This window comes from Mya arenaria, chromosome 1, assembly GCF_026914265.1.
Source record: "Mya arenaria isolate MELC-2E11 chromosome 1, ASM2691426v1".
Lineage (NCBI taxonomy): Eukaryota > Metazoa > Mollusca > Bivalvia > Myida > Myidae > Mya > Mya arenaria.
The window spans coordinates 15,698,477-15,714,607 of NC_069122.1; the positions used below are offsets into that span (position 1 = coordinate 15,698,477).

A 16,131-nucleotide genomic window follows, 5' to 3' on the forward strand; every position below is an offset into this window, starting at 1 on the left:
TTGTTTGAAAGTTAATTCCTTTAGATGTTGAGACGTTATTACAAAACAATTGTTGCACGTGGTCACCTCAATCTTATTGCGCAGAAAGCATGAGTTTAGAATGAAGGCATTTTATAATCAATGGTTTAGAAATACATTTTCCACTTGAAAAGATTAAATTGAATTGCTCACTTAACACCTTATTTGGATTAAAGGAACATAGCGGAAACTTTACGACGGATATTCCACAGCAAACAACTTAAATATTTTGAATTTTAATAGAAGTTTTGCGAAGCTATTGGAATATATAACATTACATTAAAGAACAATAGGAAACTTTGCGACGGATATTTTGCAGCCAAACACTTAAACTGGTTGCATCTTAATTGAAGTGTTGCAACACTTAAAGCTGCACTCTCACAGATTGAAGGTTTTGACAAGTTTTAAATTTTTTGTCTTGGAACGAGCTATTTTTCGTGAAAATGCATGGATACCAGATATATAGGACTGATGACAACAAATTAATTCGCAGATTGTTATATTTAAGTTCAAAAATTGATGTTTTATGCATTTTTCTTAAACCGTTAGTAACGGTTTAAGCCATAAAACATTAATTTCCGAACGGAAATATAAAAATCTACGCTCTGACCTTTTGCCAGCAGTCTTTTATCACTGGTTTGCAGATATTTACGCAAACATTTGCTCATTCCAAGACAAAAAATTAAAAAGTTGTAAAAACGGTAAATCTGTGAGAGTGCAGCTTAAGGAATCGATAGCAATTTACTAAAACATAAAACGGAATCATCATGAAAGTTGGAACTTATCAACATTTAAATTCGAACGATTTCCCGATTATTTTCACAAATTTCACAGCTGAACAAATATGACTGTGTTGATCAAAATCTGTCGATAAACTTATGCCGGGTTTTGAAATAATGATCCTTGCAAAACAGACTTATTTCCGTTGGGAGTAAAAGTTACATTCGATATCATTTGGGCATAGCAGACAAATAAATACAATATAACCAAGTTAAGCAGAACTTGAATTGTTAACACAGCTATTAATTTGATCACTTTTTCATTGATGTCAATACCAATCGGAGCTCAAATGTCCTCTTGTAAGTCAATACATTCATGGTCAGTATTTTGTTGAACCAAAAATATAGTGGACAATAGGTACGTTGCATGCATTGTACAAGGTATTGCCATCAGAAACAGTTTTAGCCCAATGACCGGTAGCAGCGGCGGGTTCAGGATTTGGCTTAATTTTGAACATTACCACTTTCTTCTTCTGAAACAAAATAACCCATTTTGAAGGACTAAGGCTAAGCATTTTTAACATTTTGTTCTCCAGAATAGATATTTCCAAAAATGATAATGCCGCTTATAATTCTGCTTATATGGCAGGTTGTGTAATGATTATAAAATTGTGTTTTACTTTAGGCAGATTTATAATCACCTCGGATAAGAACTGATATTTATTAAGTTATAAGTAAAGTGTGTAATTATCACCATTTTGAAAAAAGGTTCCTTGAAGGACAGTCGATATTTCACGCCTTTAACATGAATGACACAACGCAATTGGTCAATGTCACCGCGACTGGTCAGGCGCTTACCCTGTATTTCTCCACATTTGCTCACTAATCTTTATAGTGTATCAAAATGCCGGGTATTTTCGATTCCTATGAATAAATGAAATGTTTCCCAGATAGCTTTGGCGTCTTGATCAATGTAACGAATTCGTCCACGTTATATATAACGTTTCCTTGGTCCTGTATAACCCATTTCGGGTCACCTACTAGTCCCGTTATTTATAATGTATAACACACGTGTAAACATTTATGTTGCCATGGGGAATGGATAATTTCATTGGGTTCTGTTGTAAATCCTTTTCAATTTATGGTTTTAACATATCACAAACATACGGTTTTCCATATCAGCATTATATATCATGAATGATCTTGATATTGTCTTCTATTTAATTGCAACCCGATTCAACATTGTTTCTTAAATTGCTTGTAAAGTCAAATATTGCTTAAAGCTAAATGATCGAAAAACCTTATTTCAGCGACGAAATGGATGTTTCTAGTTTTGCAGACAAATTAAGCAGGTGAATTGGGCAATCCTGATGGAGCTCTGTAATACCAGACGCCTTTAACAAGTGCCTAACGATGAACAATTGACACAACGCACAGAAGATTGATTTCGTCAGCAGTAGAAAATGAGACATACGAATAACAAAACCAAATATCTAACTATCATACAAAAGGCCAACTTTAAATTAGTTATCTTCCGAGAAATGTTTTTTTATGTTAAATAAACGATGCACGTGGAGTCTCTCTGAGTTGTTTGGACGATGCGTTTCTCTCGATATACTGTCTGTAACTCTTTAGCTTTGTGCCTTTGACATGGTATTTGTAAAATGTTTAACTTTTGGGCTTGTCCTTATAGCTTCTATTGTTTTTCTTAATATATTAAAATATTGTAGCTCTTCTGTAGCCATATATTTACAAACAAATCATGTACGGGATTTTTGTAATGCATATGAGTTGCGCCTCCTGAAATCCAAATCTTCAAAAATCCACTCGAGTCAAATACAACCTCCCGGATCAAAACTCTGTACAAATAATGCTTATATATTGTTTTGAATATTAGTTCAATTTCAGTCCTATTCAGGACATAAACATTTGGTTTGGTTTGCGCCATATCACACTTGATACTGCATAAAACTAAATCGACCTTTCCGACCCTTAACTGTTGAAAGTACTTTATATATGCCTATACCATTCTCAATCTTTAGAGGTATGATAATGATAAATCTAATCTGTTGTACGCATAGCATCATCGCTCTGGTGTACCAGACTGTCCAATATATGTAAGTGTAAGACCCACAAATGTCTAAAGCCTTGAAATCCACTTTATCCAATCACCACTTTCTTATGTTGCGTACGGGGGCTATAAGTGCATGACATCAGACCGGCTTCACTTAAGAAGTTATCCGAAAAAGTCCACATGACCTAAAACAATCAATCAATCAATTAAATAACCAATCAATCAATCATCTGTGGGAAATAATAATTACTGCTGACAAGGTCGTGTATTTAATAGCTGAAAACGCACAAGTATTAAATGACTAGGGTGTTTCGGTGATTTACGGTGATCAATTATCGTCTCATAAGGTAAAAATACCGTGTGTTCTGTACCGTCATTTGTAACATGGTATTCTTCATAAGAACCATTGTCTTTTTATATTGATTCATCGGTTTCAGTAAACTTAAACAAGTGTATTAATTTGGGTACTGCTTATTTGGGGGTAGGGGGGGGGGAGGGTAGGGTAAAGTTACAAAACAAAAACCTTTGCATTGTTAACGAAAGTATGATGCACAGCAAGTTAAATACTCGTTGTACTTGTTTTCTGAAGCTTTGATATGCAATATTTTTGAAAGCCAAAACACAGTGCATGAGTATATTGTAAAAGTGAACAAAAAGTATTTCAATTCGTTTTTATCTTCACACAATTTGCCATTGAGTAGAAACCTCCAATTTGTTTGAAAGTTAATTCTTTCATTCTTACAAAATAATAATTGCATGTGGGCACCTCAATCATATTACGCAGAAAGTATAATTATTTTTTGTATTTAGAATGAAGGCATTTTAATCAATTGCTTAGAAATACATTTGCCACTTGAAAAGATTGAAGTTAATTGCTAACTAAAAGTCCTAATTAGATGAACATGTTAATTGAAAAAAAAAACGTTACGACGGATATTCTGCAGCAAAAAGCTTTATTTGTTTGCACCTTAAGAGAAGTGTTGAAACACTAGAGAAATAGATAATATTTCACTAAATAAAAAATGGAATTCTCATGAAAGCTAGAATGTACCTTCGCTTAAATTCGACATGAAGTTCTCTTAAACATGAAAGCGTCTACGTACTTTAGCTGAACCAATATGTCTGTGTTGATCAAAAACAATCGATTGACTTTCGCTGTGATTGACGTCGTTTGAGAATATGTTCTTTGGAAAACTGTTTTTTTCCTTTGGCAGTAAAAGTTGTAATCGAATTCATTAGGACATAGCAGACAAATACAATAAAATCAAATCAAGTAAAGCAGCGCTTAATTTATTAGGTATTAACTCGATCTACAGTGCAAAATGTATCCTCAAGCAGTAAATATCGTTTTAAAGGGCTACTGTAACAACATGTTTTATTTGAAAGCACAGTAATATAAAATGTAATTAAACTACACGTTGGTATTAATTTAAACTATCACGCAACTACAGGCAGCGTGGACAAGTGTTTTGATGTCATAATAACTGTGTTCTCTTGTGGCGTTGCCTGTTTCGCAAAAACTGTTTTTTAGACATCAGCATTATGCCTTTAAAAAGGGTCTTTATTACTTTTACGACTACTTGGTCTTCTCCTTGTTTTTCCATTGTAGAATGTATGAAAAATATTGGGTCATCGCGAGACCAGTCGCGGTATCATTGACCAATTGCGTTGTGTCATTCATTTTGGAGGCATGATATATCCCACAGTCCTTCAGAAAGCCCTTCTTTAGAATGGTGGTATTAACACACTTTTACTTAATTCTTAATGCAAATCATTTCTTATCACAAGTAGTTATTTATAAAATCTGCATGAAGTAAAAAATGAATAAAATCATCACACCACAACGATAAGCCAAAGTCTGTAAAAATGGGCTTTTTGTTTCATGGGGTGGGTCTCATATGTCCAAAGTTATAGCGCTCTAACGCCAAACCCTGGACCTGCCGCTGTTATCGGCAAATTGGCCAAAAACTATTAAGTTGTTTCTGGTGGCAATATCTTGTATGTAACATACCTAATGTCTACTATCTTCAAAGTTGAACATGATTCTGCCCATGATGGACTGATCACAAGGTGATATATGAGCTCTGATTGGCACTAACGTGTTTCCTTATTTGGTCACTAAACTTTATATCGTACCAAAGTGGCGTGTATTTTCAGATTTCGATGAATAAATGACAACTTTCCGAGGTCGAGTTGGCGTATTGGTCAATGTAGGCATTTTTTCCACGTCATATATCTTGTTTGCTTGGCCCCGTACATCCAATATCGTAAGGACAAAATAGGAATCACCTGGACCTGTCCGTCCATCCGTCCGTATCGGGTCACGAGATAACCCCGTATCTTTTAATGTATAGACATTGTGGAAAAATATGTTGCAATTAGAAATAAATAATTACAATGTGATTATGTTAAAAATCTTTTTTCAATTTTTATTTTTACACATCACCAATATATCAGTTTTAAACCTTACAGTTGATCAGTTTGATATTTTCGATGATATCATTGCAATATAATTCAACATTGTATCTAAAAATGCTTACATTGTGAAATACTGCTGCCATTTGTTTTCTGTCGCTATTATTACTTGTATATCATATTGAAATGTCAACGCTATATGAACGAAAAACTTTTTTCCGCAATAAAATGGATGAAACTAGTTTTGTAAACAAATTAAACAGGAGAAATGGGCAATCCTGATGAAGCTCTGTAATACCAGACGCCTTTGATGAGTGCCTAACGATGTACAACTGATACAATGCACAGACAATTGTTCTTGTCTGCAGTCGAAATTTAGACTCCATGCAGCGAATAGTAATAACGAAACCAAGTATCTGACAATCTTTCTTTTTATCACGGGTCATGCTGGCCTATTCCAATTATGTATTGTATGGTATATTTGTTGAAAAGTGATAGGTTTACAAATGAAGATTTTCCGTCTTTTGGCCAAAATCCGTGACACGACAGAAAGTCCCAACACATAGACCCACCACATTTTTATACGAATCTAAGACTATACTTAACGTTTTTTTTTTTAAATTAGTGTCTGTCGGTCGGTCCATGTGCTTGGCAACATGTTCAATGTAAAAATAGAGGCTGCTGGGCCTGTCCCCGTCGTTTCCGTTATCTTATTAGAGATATTTAGCTATTAAAGCACCCCTTTACATTTACATGCTTCAGCTCTCTCGAGTTAACATTATATTTGAACGGAAAATGAAGCCATGTGTATGCATTAATTTATTTATTTATTTTTGATGATATTTAGATATTTTTAATGCAAGCGAACGTACAAACATATAAAAATGCCACACAGATCATTTACTGGGTAATATGTGTATATTGATGTTGATTCCTTTCATTTACACTATTAAAAAAGATGGTAGATCACGTGATGTTATGTTCACTAGTAATTCATCTTTACACTTTTTCAATGTCCTTAAAGTATATATCACTAGTCAAATCTATAAACCAATTTGAAAAAGTAATGTACATGTGTAATATCCCTTGTGCTATATGCTTTGATATATGTTGAAATGCTTTATCAAGGGTCATTTTGACCTACTTTTGTTTGTGTATACGATGACGATGAATAAACGTACTTGAGGCGAATAATCATTTTAAAACATTGTGTTATGTATACACGCATTTTTTCGATCTAGTTCTACTTACAATATGATAAATATCGTACATTAATCGTATGATATAAGTAAGTTTACATATATAGTCAAACAAAGGATATTGCTCCACCAATACACACGTGTATTGCAAAATAATAAAAAAGAGATAACAGAGTCAAGCCAGTAGCACTGAATTTAACCAAAATTCTGTTAGATAGCATAATGCTCAAGGCTTGGACATGGTGGTTGTTAGGTTTATGTATTTGTGCTCCTCAACCAAGTTCCAATAACAATCCGTATTTATTCACTTTTGTTTGATAAAAATGATGACGATTTCTTTCATGAATATAAGAAATGATAAATGATTTCAACAGATATTTCCAATACAAAACTCAAATCTGTTGCATCATACATCACTATTGCATCATACAATGTAGCTACACTTTTTGTATCATTGCGCAAGTAACCTTGAAAATATTGCACGATGTGTAAATATGTGCAGAAAATTAGCCTTAGGACCAGAAAGAAGTCATTTGACCTCATTCCCGTGCATTAAATCAGAAACAAAATATTAAAATACCATCATTTTTAGCTTGATTTTTTTTATTCAATTATTCAATATTGTTTTTTAAAGTGTCACTCTTACTCGAAAACTATACATACACATGTATAGCAAATATTGACTGATAAAGCTTTAACTACTTACTAAATAATGCATTTATGGAAAATAATAATGACTGATAACAAGATGGTAACCGTGTATTTAATAGAAGAAAGCGCAAAAATATTAAATGACTGGTGAATGCTAAAATATATACTGTGATCTACTATTGTCCAATAAGGTAGAAATGATGTGTTTTATGTACATTTCTTTCAGATTAAATTCGGTATCCTTCATAAGAACCATTGTTTACGACATTTATTCATCCTTTTTGGAATATCAAAACAATATTGTTTAATTGTGGTGAATCTTATTAGGGAGTAAGAGTGCATGTTAAAACTACGTGGACGGAAAATCGCATATGGTGTGCGTTTATCTATCTTTAGTTATCGCGCGGAGTGACAAAATGCCAACGGTGCCTGATATACAAACCTTATTTCCGGTTTACGATAGAGTGTCTAGCAGACAAATAGATGTTGCATGCAAATAAGGGAAATCTGATCAACCTTTGTTAGACCAGACGCCTTGATAACTTGAAGTAGCGTCTAACTATGGTAAAAAAACACACATTTTATATGGAATTAACTACTAACAAGCGGGAGAAACTTGGACGTTAAATGCAAAAACCAATAGCTAAACTTATATGTTATATTTTGGCATGTTCTGTTGGATCAAACATCGAAAGGTATCGATTTTTTATTTTGTGATATAATAAGAGTATCGATTGTTGGTGGTCATTCAAGTTTTTTGTCAATATTTAATTTGCTTTGTTGACAATAACTGAACCACGCAGAACATCAATTGTTTAATATTTTACTAACTTTAAGATTTGGTCTTGACCTGATATTAAGATATACTGTATTTTTCGCTCCATTGCTTATTTAAGGCTATAGACAGCAACGAGATGTTGGAAATGCGACATATTGCTCCATTTCTTTATGCCAGCTTCTGATATTTACAGAGAAGCAATAAACATAAAATCTGTCCGCATGCACTTAAGGAAATAGCCCTGGTCCTTAAATGAGGTCGTTAATGTCCTTCTGTTCTGATTTCATTTACGTCTTTTTCCCGAAACTAATCTTTGAAATAAATAGGTATGAAGACACATGTATTTCTTGGGGAGACTCAAATTAAAACTTTGCGAAATACAATTAAATTTTTACTGACAAATATACAATATACACTATAGGTACAAGCTTCAAAAATTAATGTGGTATTGCTTAAAGTTACGCTCTCAGACATTGACAGTTTTGACCATTTTTATTGTTTTTTCACAGAATCAGCCGAGCACCAGTAACTTTGATTCATCCAATATAAGATTACTAGCAATAGAACAAATCTCAATTGTTTGGAAAAACCTCCCAAACATTATTTTTTCTTAAAAAGTAAATACGCTTTTAACCATAACACATCAGTTTTCGAATGTAAAGATGAAAAAGGTCTTTTGTCACTTGCATCCAGACATATACGCAAAAACCGGCTCATTCCTAGACACACAAAATAGAAAAGGTGCCAAAACAATCAATCTATGGAAATGCAGATTTAACGGCAACATACAAAAAGTCAAACTGACAAACACACGGTGCATACACTAGACTAAACACAAAGAGTTTATGTAAACAATTTTGAAGTCGTCGCCTTAAGATCAACATCAGCAAAAGTACACATGCTGTCCATCATCATCACACATAAAGCACATACATACATGTACCGTTTACTGATACGTGTAGGGGTACACTCCTTGGAAAACGAGTTATCTGTAAATTTAACTTTAGAAAAACCTGAGACGGGCATTGGCGGATTATTTTCATCTAAACACGCAAAACATAACACTCTCATAAAAACATTGTAAAACGTACCACGGCAATGTTAATTTGGAATAATTTTATAGATATATAATTAATTAGTTACACAAAATAGAAAACATATATTAAGGAATGATTGTTTTTCTGGCAGCAGGGTCTGAATCAGCTACAGAAATCTCGTTAATTTTGTATTTCTTACTTTAAACATAAGAAATGGCCCATCTTAAAGATATATACTGTAAAAAACAGCAGAACGGTCCATTGACCTCAACTATTATGGCGCGAAATGAGCTTGGCTCCGCTTATTTAGTCACGTGAATGGCAGTTTATTAACATATTTAGTAAAGACAACACTGTCAACGCTCAGGCAGCAACGGCTCAAATATTCGCCCTACCGATTGCTTAGTAAAAGGCAACATAGCCTTTAGTCCTTTTCAACTCCCTTAGCTTAGGCGGTGTAAAATATCCAGAGCGGGACTCAAGCAACACTCAAGCAACAATAACATGCTACCTTTTCTGATTAAACCCTATGATTTATGTCTGCGGTCGACTGCCCTTAGTGACGCTAATAAAAACGGGTATCGTCAGATCTTTTTTATAACATGAAATGTTAACGAATTATTGCACTGGTGTTATATGGGACCTATTGTATTCTGCGGTTTGAAATAGTAAGAATATAAAGACAGCTTTATTAATATACATTCAGCAGATTGCAACGTCAATGTGACTTTGAAAGCAAGCCGAAGAATCATTAAAAAATCTTGGTGAGGAACCGGGGTATAGTCGGAAAATTTACCTCCTTCAAATAGTCAAATTCATTTCATTAACAGTAGCAATTAACATTCCAGATTAAAGCAATATTCATTTATCCTACCACAGATAGGCTTTTCATTGCTGTAATAAAACGTCTCTAATTGTTTAAAAATCATCATTACAAAAAAAGTAATTGATGATTTCTAAAGTAATGACAGACACTTATTGGTTATAATTTTGGGCATCTCTAAAATAGTTGTTGGAATCTATTGTTATTGCCTTTGAAAATAATAATCAAAAGAGAAAAATCACGCTTGTCGCACCTAACACCTTTCAACGCTTTCAGCGCGTTCATATTGTAATAGGAATCAACTCAGTTTTGTTTTTGTACTAGTGCTGTGAATACATCGGCTAATCATTCTTTATCTTTATTTATTTGTGCCAAATATAACCCTTATTCTTGTTGATTAAACCGAATTCTGAAAACAAATGACAACCACTGGCCAGGCGCAGAAAGCTCCAGTAATACAGACAGAAAGACGGACCGACGGACGGAACGGACGGACGGAACGGACGGACGGACGGACGGACGGAACGGACGGACGGATAGAAATTAATTAATAGTTTCTTGGCAAAACATGACATGCATCATAACATAATTAATATGTTGAAATGATATGGCATATGGGTAGGAAAAATATAGATACAAACCATACCAGAGAATAAGAATATTTCAAAAATACAAATTATAGATATCCAAATCAAAAATATAAATGGTACAATTCTGAAATAACAGAATAATAGGGAGTAGGGAGGCTAATGTTATATATCACTTTATAGACTAAGGGCAGTAAGGCGTTTTATTTATCAAACAAAATATTCGTTTATAAATTCACTTGTCCTTAACGGAGTCCAACTGTTTAGGCTTCGACAATATCAAAATACGAAACAATCCGGCAGTCTTTTTAGCAGTAAAAATATCGCAAAAGAATATAATTTCTATTGCTATTTCATTATGTCATAATTTATAGAAATATAGTACTTCATTCATCTAGATTTGAATAACTATACTTAAAAGCTAATAAAAAATAGTGTATACGCATGCAGTTATATTTTATTCTATTTTAAATCTTGATATTGATAAACTGTGCAAAAAATATGTTTTTGCCAATTTTCATGCGGAGACATGGAACAAGTTGATTATCATTATGAAGGTCGATTATTAAATATATTATGATGATATGCATAAGCATAAATGAGCGATAGGGATTCGAATGATTTGAGATATACAGACATTTAGAAATTTAAAAATGCTAACCAATGCGTGCGTCTGTCATGTGCCCATTTTGAGAGCTTAAAAATCTAATGGATATGTCATGTTTTTCTTTGAATAAATTCTGTCATATTTTGTAAAGCCGCTATTCCTACCAGAAACACATCGATTTAGAGTGGTGCTACTGGCATCTTGACCAACATCCAATTTACTTAAAGGGAATCCGAATCTACATCATACGTTCACCATCAAATACGTTCATCATTTTACTTTTTATTTCCCAAAAAGAATGTTTTTTAAGGTGTTGAATACAAACATATATAAACAAAAATGTAAACATGAACATTCTTGCGTACGAAATCCCCCGAGAAAAAATTCCGCCTGACGAAATTTATCCGGACATCCAACCGTACAAAATAACCCCTGACGAAAACCTCTCGGACGGAATCCTATCGCACAAAATCCTCCGGACTTGGGGATTTCACGGACGAAATTCTCCCGGTCGAAATGTCTCCGTCATTTATTCCCGCGGACGAAATCCGTCCGCAAGTAAACCCTCGGAAGAAATCCCACGATCGATTTCTCCCCTTACTAAATCCCAACGGACATAATTCTCCCTGACGAAATTCCCCTCGTTAATATCTACGCAACTGAAACTCTCCATTCAGGACTCCACGGACGAACAATGTCTCCCCGTACTAAATCCCAACTGACGTAAATCTCCCGGACGTTATCCCCCTGGACAATTTCTCCGCAAACAAAATTCCCCAAACGAAATGACGCGGACAAAATCCGCCCTGATACCTCCACCTATTTTGTTAATGTCAATTGTTTAGTTATTCCCATAGATCGACCAGGAAACGGAGGGTCGTTGGTGATCTCTCTTTTTCTCTTATATAATTTTTGTTTTAGTCATTTTGAATGTATTCCTTATATAAACACATTTAAGATGTCAATGCATTTTCAAACTTGTGCCATTCTTTGCTTCATTACTGCAATTTTATCGCTTTATTTTGATTGTAAATACTTTTGTTCTTTGTCTTCGTTTTATTGTCTAAAACCAATCAGGCAGATAATGCTAAAATAATTATTTTTGCTTAGCTTTATGGTAAGGGGACCTCAAAAGGTGAGAGTGATCTTAAGATAAAGGTCTCAACCACTCACCCCTGAATTGGTAGGTTCGAGCATCATGAGAGAGTATTTCAAATGGCCTCTCAAAACGAACATCAATATTGTATTTTACCCAGGAGATAGACACTGGTGTTGCTCATATAAGCGTTCAGCCATCTTCACAATCGAGCTAAAATACATAAGCATAAGCTGAAGCACTTCTAACATCTTCTTGTAGCGCCTCAATTTCATTGGAAGACATTCTTCTTACAATGATTACTGATGTATACCATATAAAGTCCTACGGCCATAAACAAATACATGGTCTAAGAACTTGGTGATTTGTTAAAGCCTACACATAACACGTCATACTTCCTGCAGTCAGGAAGAAATAACATGTGGACAATTTATTCATATTGATCCGTTGAAAGATATAAACGACTCTGACGAATATCAATGTAATCTTATGATTGATTAACAGTAATGACAAGTTTAGTGCAGTCAACACCCCCAACACTCGTCCTCATCCTCATTAGATTTCTTACACCTAAATGAGCGGTATTCAACTTTCAAGAAACACCAGTACATTCCTGTAAAAGGCGAAGCCTGAAGCAGTTATTCATTCATTGCTTTATTGTCTCACTTCAAGGTTCGAAAACGTGACAGATCACGCCATGACGCTCTTTTGAGAATCACATAATTTCCATATATAGCTTCAGAAAATAAGCTTCATTCAGTCGAATAACCAACATATTTAATATGACGTCAACTCGGCAATTAATCATACGGTACCTTATATTTAGACAGAATCCGTGTTTGTTTGTTTTTATTATTAACTGATTTCAGATGTAATTTATATTAGATTAAATATCTTACCATCGGAATATGGACTCCGAATAAGCTAAATAATGTATAATCCTTTTGTTATACGTTAAGAAATCATCCATAATTAATGCAAAAACAGCGATGGTCATGTTTCACGAACCCCCCCTAATTCTGCAATTGACGATCGTAAAAACATCCTACGTTATGTCTTCTAAAAAGACAAATGTCTTGAAATTGTCAAATAAGAACAGTTGATGTTTGTTTGTTTTTGCTTTCATTTGTTACAATGGTATTCGTAATAGCAATTTGTTTATGGCGTGAAATATAAAAGTTATTCTACTTATTTTGCTCATTAAAGTTAATCTAAATCTCCTGACTTGTTTGACTGGAATAGCCTACCTTGTTTTGAATACACATAATAAGTATTCATACGCGCGAGCCATTCCATATATGGACATATGAAAGATAACAAAAAATAAAAATAAAATTGAAACCGGAAAACAATACTGAATTAATATAAACGTATATAATAAATTGAATATTACGATAGGATGCTTTTCTGGTGACCAATATCACCGTTTCGAACTGAGGTCTCGAGGAAATTGTGATTACACACCGAACAGGTCACCATAAAAAACGTCAGGTCATATATATACCCTATATATCAATGAAATAAGACTTATTTCAAGTTGCGTTGAAACAAAAGGCACTATGAAGGACGGTTTATGATAACGTGATCTTTGATTAAGCTGACAGAGGAATTATAAAACACATTCAATTTTGGAATTGTTTATATGTTTCCAAAAAGTTTAAAAAAATCCGATCGTCCGAAAATGTCTTTTCTTAGTAGAAATAGAAGAACTCCGCTGTTTTCAACCCAATTAAAGATACACTTTACAGCATCATCGTATGTGTGTCTATTTCTGTAACAGTAAGTGAATGACGGTATCAATTTCCACCTACGGAAACCGTTACTGCCGTCAACCTTTTGTGGATATTGGGTATTGTAACATTTTACAGTGCGTAGCTCGGTAATGGTTGGTCTTCCGAGCTAAAATATTTTTGTTGCTGTTCGTATGAAACAATAAACATGATATTTCTATATCGAAGAGTAACTACAAAAATATTTAGGATATTTATTGATTTTTTTTATCGAACTTTATTTCCCCGATTGATTACAGAGAGCAATAGTGGCTTTAGTGGCGTGATAAAGATTTTTTTCATTATAAGTGAAGCGAATTTGGGTTTTACACCGACATTGATAGAATGCTTCAAATTTCTTGTGTCGTTTTTTGCCCTAACGTAAGAAAATTTATTTATTGGCATCGCCTTGATAAATCGAGTGATAAACACATTTTTGTGATGTCATTTAGGTCAAACCCAATGAAAATAACATTTGAAACTACATGAACAAGCACGGAAGCCAAACATCCAAACACTATTTGCCAAACAAAGATAACGTAAGACACATGTAATACTCCAAGACAACACACATAATCCATCAATCAAAATACCGTCATCTGTAATTGTTGGGGGTAACTGTCAGTAAAAACTCAGTCAGCACTCACGGGAGGTTTAAACCCCTTTTAAAGCTCTCATCTTCACTCCAAAGCTAATACAGAAAAACGGACACAAGCTTGTATGCGTTTTTATGAGCATTTTTATCTGAGTACACTTGTCATAGTGCTACTATTTTTGTATTTAGATGCCAGATTTAAGAATATTCAAAGAAGACTCTTATTTAAAAGAAAGTATTTGCCAAAACACACACATCGTTTGCTTGATTTAATACTTCAGGCCCACAATTTTGTGTATAAATATACTATAAAGGACCCGCACTTGGCAACAAATCGGCCATATGTTTCGTGTAATGACCTTCAATGGCAGTTGTCCTTTCGTCCTTCTGAAATTCAAGGTTTTATTGTTATCAATAAAATTGTATTCTGCATGGACGTACGGTGGTTGTGATTATAAACTACCGAGCAGGCTAACCGGGTGGCCGGTTCTTATATGGCGTACTACAGAGCCTTAAATACATATTTCTTTAAATTAGGATATGGAAAAGGCTTTTCCCTTTATTTATTTTTTTTTAAAATCAAATTTTGATTTCGGTTTGTTATAAAAAACATATAGGGAAAATTTCAATGTGCAAGAATAAGAGTATATTTGTTCATTTCAGTGAAATCTCGTCCTTTTTGTCACGAGGGTCGCAGAACAGGGTTTTATATGACCTTTTGTGAAATAAAACACGATCATAAATCGTTAAGAAAACAAGCATTGAGATATAGATTAATTTCAGTGCAAACCAGGTCAAATCAGACATTATACATGGATATCCGATTTAGTTACGATGTGACACAGAAGAGGTTAACGTGATGCATTCACGGTGGACTGTTTTTGCAATATAAGATAACAAAATACAGAAGAAACAACAAAGACAAATGTCTATTGCTAAAATGGAATACATGTTTTACATAACGTGCTAGGCATTGTTATAATAAAATCAGATATCTTGATTTTCAAACCTAACTGTAATAAAACAAACACCATTAACAGAAACATTAAAACTAAATATGGAATAATCACAATGAAACATCAGAAAATTGTCTACTTAAACATATCCTATTTCATTATGATAGCATTGTGGTTGCAAGAATGTATGGCATTGTATTACCCATTCATAGCGTTGTCGGCTAGACAATGTTAGGTTTCAAAGACAATTATTGGCCAAAAACAATGTGACCTAAATGTTGGAATCTTTGTGAGATTTAGTCCTCGTATAGTTCCAGTCAAATCTTACTTTGTAGACCGTTCCAATATGTTTTATTACAAAACGAGAACAAGATAAAACATTATCTTTATATTTTTATAATTTGAACATCATTATAAGATAAATTTGTGTTATATATGTTATACTTCGTTTTGTTTAGTAATGTTGTGTGTCTAGTTAAGTGTATGGTAAGTCTGAACATTCGGCCTCTAATCAGGGTATTCGTTAGCGGTGAGACTAGTGGGCTTGTCACTGTATAATGCATTGTTTAATTGAAAAAAAGCTTAAAATTGCAATTAATCTTCTTTAAAGTAAATTAATGTACAATAATTGATTTGAGACGGAAGGGTAAAGATTAATATCAACTTACGATTTTTGTTAATTAAAACATCCCTGCTAGAAAATATCAGACCATAAAGTGAAAAAAACAATAGTTTTCGCGTAAGTGACATTTATTTGAAGAAAATATTGTACAATAAACCGATGCTTGCAGTAAACATGGAAATGAG

General features: G+C 33.8%; 1 protein-coding gene across 1 annotated transcript in view; it reads left to right on the forward strand.

The window, feature by feature from the left end:
• Window positions 1–16,131, forward strand: part of LOC128212972 (sodium/potassium/calcium exchanger 4-like) — a 42,657-nt gene that overhangs the window by 15,125 nt on the left and 11,401 nt on the right. The window lies entirely within an intron of this gene.